Raw genomic sequence first — 10,308 nt, 5'->3', positions numbered from 1 at the left:
TTTCCTTGGGATTTTGGTAAGCATGCAAATTGGAAGAGAACCAAAAACAAACCACACACACATACACACGCAAAAAGTATCTTTGGAAGAGTGAATGCAATGATTATACTTTGAGGCCCCGCACAGAGCAGGCAGCTCATATTCTCTCCAATTCTGAGGAGACTCTGTTCAGAGAACTCTAATGCAACTCCAGCCAGCAGTTTATTTCAATCAGGCCCATAAAAGAACGCATAAATATAAAATGAATTGCTCTCCTAGAATCTGAGTATTAAAATTACTAGGCTAAGGTGTATTACCATTTCCACTGCATCAATGCTTGAGTCGTCGGAAATAATTTTCCAAAGACTTGAAATTATCCTTGTGGGTCATGTGATTGCACACTTTATTTCTATTAAGAGTGAAAGTTAAAGACTTTGAAACTCCTGCCAGGGCTGCAGGGCACCCCTGATTGAGGGCATTGGCAGACCCCAATTCCCAAATTCAGAAATGATGCTTTGAGGGCTTGGTCACCCTGATGTGGTTCATTCTCCTTCAGGGGAAAAATCAACCCATGATTCCTTTCTCCAGTCAAACTAGGCAGCCAGAAATGGCGAACAAACCCCTTTTCCCAATTAAAAGGTCAGAGCTTAGGCTGGGTATTTGGTACTGCAGTTAATCCATTGCTTAAGATACTTGGATTCCATTCAAAAGTTCCTGGTTTCAGGGCCCAGCTCTGTTCTCCATTCTAGCTTCCGGCTCATGCTGATGTTAGGGGCAGGGAAGGGGCCCAGCAAATGGTGGGTCAGGTAGGCTCTATAACCTATGCGGGAGACCAAGACTGAGTTCTTGACTTCAGCATGGCTCTGTCCTGGCTGTTGCAGGCATCTAGGGAATGAACTAACAGATGAAACATGCCCTGTTTCTCCTTCTCTCTCTACCTTTTCAAATAAAATAAATGGACTTTTAAAAGACCCTAACCAACTGAACCCCAGAAGAAGTGATCAAACTAGCAGTCTCTTGGGCTTCCATCTTGTCTGTGGATGGAATAGTGGCAAGCTGCCCTCAGCCGACTTTGATGACAGGATCCGAGTGAATAGGAAATGATAAAATCGCATGAAAAAGGTAAAGAAACAAAGTGTAGAGAAACAGACGTAAAATGAAAGGGAGGAAAAAGTAGAGCTTGCTTCATACCCAGCAGCTATAACTGGCATCTACAAGGCAACTGTTTTCCTGATCCCTGGGTGACAAGGGAGAAAGACAAGTCCAAAATGTAAGGGAAGCAGTGATGGGTCCCGGCCCTGGTTAACCCAAAATCCCATTCCCTTCCTCTCGGAAATTTTTGAAAACCTCTTTAGTCCTTCTCTCTCCCAAGCACAGAGCCTGGCATGGAGTGGGTTTCCTGCCTGGGTCTGATGAAGAGAGCTTTAGTGCACACAGGAGCTGAGAACTGGAAATCAAAAGCCAACTGGAAGGAGGTGAAGGATGCCCAGGATATGCCCAGTCCGGAATAGGGCCTGCAAGTTCACCGAGTCTTCTCCAAGTGGAGAGAAGGGTAAACAAGTGTTTATAGCTGCATATGCCCAGTGTCCAGAGATCGTGGAGATGCTTTGACACTGTTTAGTGGAAGTTGGCATTCTTTATATCATCTCCAGGCTGCCTAAAATTGTGGCTTTTAATTTAATCCAGTTCAACAAATAGGGGCTGAGCCCTTAGAGCTGATGTTGTGATAAGTATATGCAGAAAGACAGAAAATATCTTACAATACCAGCCTGTCTCATAAAAATGGACACACCAGGGTGGGCTTTTGGCCCGGTGGTTAAGTTACTGCCTTGAAAGCCCAAGTCTCATATTGGAAGTGCCTGCATCTCCTAGATTCTAGCTTCCTAAAAATCTTCACAGCTGGCGAATGGCTCAAGTAGTTGGGTCCCTGCCATCCACTTGAGTGGGAGACTTGAGTGGAGTTCTCAGCTTCAGCTTGGCCTCTGCTAGCTCTTGTGGGCATTTGTAGAGTGAGTCAACAGATGGCAATTTCTTCTCCCTATCTCTCAGATGTATAAAAATAAGCAAGTATGTAAATAAGAACATCAACAGAGCTGAGTTATTTCTCCTCCTGATACATTCCTTTTCATCTATTCGCCTTCGCTACCTCTCAAGAGAACTCCTTCAAGTATGAGCCAGTATCACTTCTGCCACTTCCTCCCCCTCTTTCTCACTTAACCTTCATAAAGTTGGAATTTGGACTCCACCACTCCCACCAAATCTATGCTTACCAGTCTCACCAATGACCTCTATGTTGTTCTTGATTTCTGTGGAACTTGACCTGTCAGGTTTCACACTGTCACAGTTAATCATTCCCTTATCATACAAACATGATTTCTTTACTCATCCTCTAGGCACCGCACAGTTCACTCGCCTTCTATCCCATGCACTGTTTCTTCTCCGTTTCCTTCACCAGTCCTTCTTTTGTCCCTTAACCTCATGAGCTGAATTGCCCCAAAGTTGAATCTGTGTCTCTCTTAATTTTCTCTTGGCTCTGGCGGATTTGACTCCAGGTTCGTAGCTTTAAATGGCATCTGTAAACAAAGGACATCTGCTTCCCTGAACTCAAGTGCGTACAGTGTCTGCCAAACCTGATCTCTACGTGGGTGGATATTTTAATCTTCTTCACCCAGGAAAGGTGCAGGTATAGGTAGGCCTCTAAGACTTATAAAGCTTGACAAGCATTCCCTGCAGCTACAGCCAGGGATGACTTCTTGTTTGTTTTACTATGGAGTCCTTCCAAGCAAGAGCTAATCTTTTCATCTAGGCTCCTTGTATTACCTCTTTGTAAGTTCTACTACGGTCCTTTGACCTGCAAAAGACCTCATTCTTGTACATTTGGGGACTATTCTCTTTCCTAATTAGAGTCAGATGGTTGGTTGGCTTGTGGGGTTTTTTCTTCTTGGAGCTGCCGCAGACCAGCTGTGGTGTGTTGCTGATGAGTTATCAGTGGACAGACAAGAAATTCCTTTATGATTTTAAATGACATATTACAGTGTTTCTTCCACAAACTACAAAAGCTGAACATCATGAACAATACTTAATCTTGTGCAAGAGTTACCCATTTTATAAAATACATGATGATTTCTAAAATATAGCTTCGCAATGTTTTTCTGGCCATTTTCCTAACATATGCTCTATTTCAGGGGAAATGCTTTTCATAGAATTAGATGATATTCCATGCCTCCAATTTTTTAGATAACAGAAAATGGCAAAAATTGTATCTGACTTTAAGGCCCACAATGGAGCACTCATGATAGAACAGTTAAATTAAACTTAAGGTCCTACCAATATAAGAACTGACACAAGCAAAGTTCATCAACTCATGCTTTAAATACTGAATAGTGTATCACAAGGTCTAAAGTTGTCATTCTCAGATTACTTGTGATTAACAATGGGAAGAATTAGAAGAATATATCACCCAGCCAAGTCATCCACTATCATCAATAGTGAGACAAACTTATTATGAGGCGCCTAACAGTATGGGGAAGTATATAATACATTGATAGCACATGACTTATTTAGCAGTCTTCTCAATGATGCCTTAACTGGATCCAGTCACAAGGAAGCAAACAACTCTGTCTGTAATCATACTCTGGTTCTGTGTGAAAGTTCTTTGTCTAAACATATGCATTAGGGTTGAAGTAACATAATACTCACAAGATACTTTCGAACAGTTCAATAAGGTAACAGAGAAAGGGTAAAGATATTTACAGTTGTTGAATCTAGATGCATGGTGCACATGTTTTCATTGTACAACTCTTCCAAATTATATCAGAGTGCCCAACATTAGGTCTCACCTCCACTTTTAATCCAGCTTTTTGTTAATGTGCACATTGAGGGAAGCAGATGATGGCTCTGGTGCTGGGGTCCCTATACCCACAGGAGAGCCTTAGATAGAGTTCCTGGCTCCTGGCATTGGAACTGTGTGCACTATTTGTGGTGCCAGAGGACCATAAACCTCAACCAACCCTGGATCCCAGTACTGGAAACAGCAAAATAGCACCAAGATGGAGTTTAACTGATGACAAAACCAGTGAAGACAAGAGACACTATATGTGAACTAAAACAGAGGGTCCTTTTTTGATTGAGCCAGTTCCTAGAGTGATACCGATCCATACCGTACCTCTAGTCTGCAATAAGGTTGCAAGCTACTGCTAATTTGATGCACTGTGAGCATGTAAAAGACTACTACATTAAGTGCTGTGTTCTGTGAAAAGAAAATACTGAAACTAAGCTGAAAATACTCTGGTAAGGAAGTAAGTTGTAAGGGAACAGATCTTGGTAAAGTAGGATTGTCTGGCATATGGAGAATTCAGTATAAAGGCTGGAGAAATGGGGCTGAGTAGAACAGAAAAAGCTCTAGAATAATCAGCATCTTTTCACTCCCAAGCCTTTATGATCCAAGCTACCAGGCAGTCTTGGGTTGTGCTACCTCCCATTGTAGCCACAAACAGTGGCTGGTCTCACTCTTCCTCTTTCAGACATCCTGTAGGTAGGATGGCAAGCAAGATTTCAGTGCTATCTTGTGTTCAAGTTCCATGGTTTTGTGCAGCTGGTGAATGCACAGTTTCATCATCCGGTATTTCCATGACACTGAAAGATGTCTTGTGTAGCATCAACTTAGTGTATCAAAAGGATTTTAGATTTTGAAAAAGAATTTGCTTACGATATGAAACAATCATGAGTCAACTCCTTTCCCTAGTTATAATTGAGATTTGCCCCAAACATGAATAGATCTGAAAATGAAGGGGAAAGGGAGTTATCGTTTGTGAGTGCAGAGATGTTCTGGAGATGGATAGTGGTGAGGATTGCACAGTGGTGAGGATAAGCCTATGCACTTAGTGTCACTGACGTGGATGCTTAAAAAACATTAACATTGTCATTATGTCTATTTCACCACAATTTTAAGAACCCTGAAGAGAGAAGGAACTTCAAACTGAGACATTTTTAGATTTATCAAACTGTATTTTGAAAAGCTTTTAGGGCCATGTTATGAGGACCCCTCTGTCACCATCAGTGCTGACACACTCAATTGCAGTTGCTATTGGACCTTGCCAGGAGTTCTGATGTCTAAGGAATTGTTGATATGAATAGGTGTTGTGATGAGAACAGTCTAAGAAACATGATTTGCAAAAGGTCATGGGCTGTTCCAGATCATTTAGAAGAGTTCCTGTTCTCTCCTCCTTGGGACTGGCCAGACTTTCTTCTCTGTTTCACAACTGCATACTTGGGGGGTCAGAAAGGAGAGGGGTCACTGCCTCATGAAGATATGCTCCATGGCTTGTTCTGAGGGAATACTCTCTAGAGCTAAGACTCTGACCAGATCAAAGCATAGGCAAACCCCAGGGCATGTGGTCGTGTTGCTCTATGATAGCCATATTTACATAACTGCCATATGACTGAATGGGTAGAAGGACACCTCCCAAATTTGCGTGTGTCCATTTTTTAAAAGAAGTCTAGCATTAATACTACCTAAAGTTAGATTTCTTCCAGTTGTAGAAAGCAGTCAGGACATAGAATGTGGACAATTACTAACCAGTCAAGAGCACATCCTCAGCTCTCTTCAAGCTGGTTGCACAACCCTTGGTACACCAAACATACTTGTCTGAGTCTTCCAGTTTGTTCTCCCACATAACCTCAATGCACAGATGACAATAAATAACATTGAAAGGGAAATTCAGCATCAACTAGAGAGGTTAAAGGGCATGTGAAAATAAAAGGACAAAATGTTTAATTTATTAGAAGTTAGGGATGACTTTTATCTGGGTTCTGTTGGATGAAACAAAGAAGCTGACTGTATCCATCTGTTATAACTGTGTGTGTGGCTTCTCTTGCCCTTTGGCAGCAGCGAAGAATATTTAACATTATCAGAAAATAGAAAATTTTTTACTGGAACTTCAAAAAAGCATCCAGTGTTGTCTAATATAGAAATACAGCCACTGAGTGTTGACAATATTTAGCATGTATTAACATATAGAGCCCAGCAGGGCTACAGCTACCATCTGAAGGGAGTTTTCTCTGTTTATGAACGTAAATCTTCCTATTTTATGTAAGCTCAAGAAGCAAGGAAAACAACAGGGTTCATATTTAATGAACACCAAGGGCTTGATTCAGCAGTGTTTGGAAAGGGGCTCCTGAAAGATACTGGCCTAGGAATGAAGGGACGTCAACAACGGTGTTACCTTTGCCTTTCACTTGGTGACCTTGAACAAAGTCCACGCTTTCTCTGCCTCCATTTCTCGTCTGTAGAATGTGGGGATCAAAAAACAAGACAAACAAACAAAAAAACAACTTTGTTTCAGGCCTGCCCACCTCCAGTTAATTGTGTTGATATCTTCATTTGACAATAGACTGAAGCCATTCCATGGAAACAATGTGCAGGAACTCCAGCTCTTTCCTTCACTTGACCTGTGTGTTAGAGGTTTAAAACTAACTGTTGAGCTTATTCAAAATTTATTTTTAAAAAATGGGTTATTAGGAAAAAAAGAGCTTGGAGTTACAATTTTTTTAAAAATAATATTTATAAATCCGGCATTTATTAAGTACTTTCTATGTTGCAGTAACTCTAAATATTGGTGATTTACACAAACTAATTCATTTATCATTATGACATAGACATAAGGAAGATAACATCTCCCTTAACAGATAAAGAAATCAAGGCTTAGAAGATTAAATGGGTTTCATCTCAAAGCTCTTTCAGATTCCAGCCCATCTGATAGGATTATATTATCAACAGTGATTATTAGATTACAGTATATATGGCCTACTCCTCAAAAAATGTGGGAAGACATTAAAATGTAAAGTATTTTAATAAATGTAAATGAAATGTTTACTTAAAACAATATTTTATGCATGTATTTCCATTCATCCTTCCTTACCGCTGAATAACATAGTCATCTTTAGTGACAAGAAAGGAAACAAGAAATATTTATATAGTATAAGTAAAAAGGGGGACAGTAGTTGGTTACATTTGGATTCAATTCTACTATACTAAATCTCAGACAGAATTAAGGCTATAATATGAATGTACACTTGTCCCAGAAGGAAATAGAAAGCCTTTAAAGTTACACAATATTTTTGCCACTCAGTTGCTAAAATGTTGCTGAAGCGGTATGTATGTAAATATGACACCAGTCACAGCTGTAAAGATAAAACCTTTCATGTTTTAGCGTCTCAGTTTAAGCATACAAGACTAACTTTGGGAAATAAATCTTGGTAACAGGTAACCATTGCATTTATATGCAAAGGAATAACTGTCCAGTGCTACCAGTTAATTCAGTTGCAGTGAGCAGATATTTTGCCATGACTTGGTAGATTTTCTGAGATACATTTGTTCTGTTGTTGTACAGATAATGCACATGCATCTGATTGCTAAGGAATTAATTCTATTACCTTAATTTTCTTAGCATCCAGTAGCATTCCAGTAGACTGGAAGTAGGGGATAGAAGGGATGGCAGTCACACATAAGCAGGGACAGGGATGAAGGCTGGTAGAGTCTCTCCCTCCACCTCCCGCCAGGATACAGTGTGGAGGAACTTCCAAGCGGCTGCATGACGTATGCTGGTTTTTGAGCTTACCCAGGACCTAAGACTTTAGGTCCGGGAAACCCTGCAGTACAAACACAGAGCTGCAGAAACAACAGGATGACCCAAAGAATGATCTTAGAAATTTCTTGGGTTGTGTGGCTACAAGCTAGCTCTCATTCCCTTCACTCCTACCAAAGAGATGGGTCTAACAATTTAAAGTTTGAGGACTGAGAAAAACCATGCTCTTGAATTGTGCACCTCTCCTCCAAGCAGTACACTAGCTAGCACCTTCAAACCTAGAATGTCCAGGATAAAGACACATTAAATGGAGAAATAGCAGTAGCCAGTGTTGTGGCACAGTGGGTAAAGCCACAACCTATAATGCTGTCTTTGCATATGAGTGTTGATTGGAGTCCCTGCTGCTCTACTTCTGAGCCTGCTACTGGCCTGGAAAGCAGCAGAAAGTAGTCCAGGTACTTGGGCCCCTGTACCCATGTGCAGACCTGGATGGAGCTGCAGACTGCTGCCTTCCATCTGGCCCAACCTTAGCCCCAGCAGTTGAGGCCATTTGGAGAATGAACCAGCAAATGAAAGTTCTCTCTCTTCCCACCCTCTCCCTTTCCTTCTCTCTCACTCCCTCGCTCTCCCTCTCCCATTCCTCTTCCCCGTCCCCTCCAATAACTCTGCCTTTCGAATAAATAAAACTAAATATTTTTTAAAGAGGAAGAGAATCAGAGAGGTGGTCCCCTTCCCTGCACACATCCCCATGGTTCATCCAGCAGCCGTGTGCAGGATGCTGGCAGAATAAGGGACATGAGCATCTCCTAACCCTTCTGCCCACCCAGGTCAGACAGTATTAAGTGCCACTTTGGCATGGAATTGTACAACTGTTAGGACATGAAGAACTGCAGTGGTTGTTTCTAGACCACTTGACCACTCCAGACCAGTGGGATACAGTTCAAAGTCACACAACCTGTTAATGGTAGAAACGGGGCTACATACCCAGTAATCTGTGTTTCCCTTTAAGAGTGACACTAAATGTCCATTGCTGGATGAATGGAATTGGCTCTGCAATGATGGAACATCATACAGTTTAAAAAGGAAGGGATTCCTGACTTATGATATGACATGAATGAATCTTAAAGACATTATGCTAAGTGAAAGAAGCCAGACACAAAACAATAGGTATTGAATAACTTCATTTATCTGAGATGGATAGAATAGAAAAATTTATAGAGACAAAACAGAACAGTGAGATCCAGAGGCTGGTAGGAAAGGACAACGGGGAGTTACTATTTAGTGAATATAGGTATTCTATTTTGAATGATGACAGGTTTCCTTTTGTTTAGATCAGTAGTGTGTTGTTTATGCAATGTTATGAATATGCTCAATGCTGCTGAATTGTACATTTCAAAATGGCTAAGGGGTGGGGCTGACAGGGTGGCATATCAGCCTAATCCTCTGCCTGAGGCATGAGCATCCCATATCCCTGCTCCCTCCTCTCCTAGCTCCCTGCTAATGGGCTGGAAAACCATTGGATGATGGCTTAAGTCTTTGGGAGCCCACACTCATATGGGAGATTGGAACAAGCTCCTGGCCTCCTGGCTTCGGGTCAGCTCTGGCTGTTGTAGCAATTTGAGGAATGAACCAGCAGATGAAAGATCTGTCTTTTTATTCTCTCTCCTCTCTCTGTAAAACCTGCATTTCAAATATAAACAAACAAATAAAAAACAAATTTTGGAAGTAAGAAGTGACAGCATGAGCATTTGCTAACTCTGTGGGTGTACTTGGTTTTATTTCTTATTTTTATATTTATTGGAAAGGCAGATCAGATTTATGTACAGAAGGAGACAGAAATCAATCCTGTATCCACAAGAACACTCCCCAAATGGCTGCAATAGTTGAAGCTGAGCTGATCTGAATCCAGGAGCCAGGAGCCACCTCTGGGTCTCCCACATAATCCAAAGGCCTTGGGACATCCTCCACTGCTTTCCCAGGCCAACGCAGGGACCTGGATGGGAAGTGGAGCCAGTACCCACATAGGATCCTGGCACTTGCAAGGTGAGGATTTAGCCATTGAGCCATCATTGCGCCAAGGCCCTTGGTTTTATTTCTAAGGTAAAAGGAGTTAATGTGGTTGTGGTGATGTACATGTGTTAATGAAGTCAAAATCAGCATGGAAAAGTCTCTCTGCCTGGAAGCTATCCAGTAAACTTCTGTCTGACTGATTGCACGGGTGTGGACAGCAAGGACAGAGGACGAGGGGAAAAGGAAATTACCAGGAGAAAAAAAGATGTGAAATAATGATGTGGCTTTGCCATACACAGGTGGGATGGGTGCAGAATCATTGTGCCAGGCAGGTGCAAATCTCAGGTTCATGCTTTTCACTGTGTGCACTTGTCCAAAGTGCTCAACTTCCTGGGATTAAGTTTTCTTTTTGTGAAATATTAATATCTATTTCTCTAGGTGCTGTGATGATAAAATAAAATTAGCTATGTGAAACCCCTGGTACCCAGCAACCCTGTTCCATGAACATCTCTTGCTGACTTCTGGATTAGCACTGGTCCACTAGCAGGCTGCAGGGCTCCCTATCCTTGATTTTCTTATTGTAATAATCCTTTTCTTCACTATCATAATCCTTCTATTCCCATTCTCCTAACCCCAACTCAACAAAAGTCTTTATGCCACTTCCTTTTCTAATAACAAATTCATTTACTTATTTATTTGAAAGGCAGAGTGTCAGAAATGGAGGGATAAACGA

The sequence above is a fragment of the Ochotona princeps genome, chromosome 20, assembly GCF_030435755.1.
Source record: "Ochotona princeps isolate mOchPri1 chromosome 20, mOchPri1.hap1, whole genome shotgun sequence".
NCBI lineage: Eukaryota > Metazoa > Chordata > Mammalia > Lagomorpha > Ochotonidae > Ochotona > Ochotona princeps.
This window is presented reverse-complemented; position numbering follows the sequence as displayed.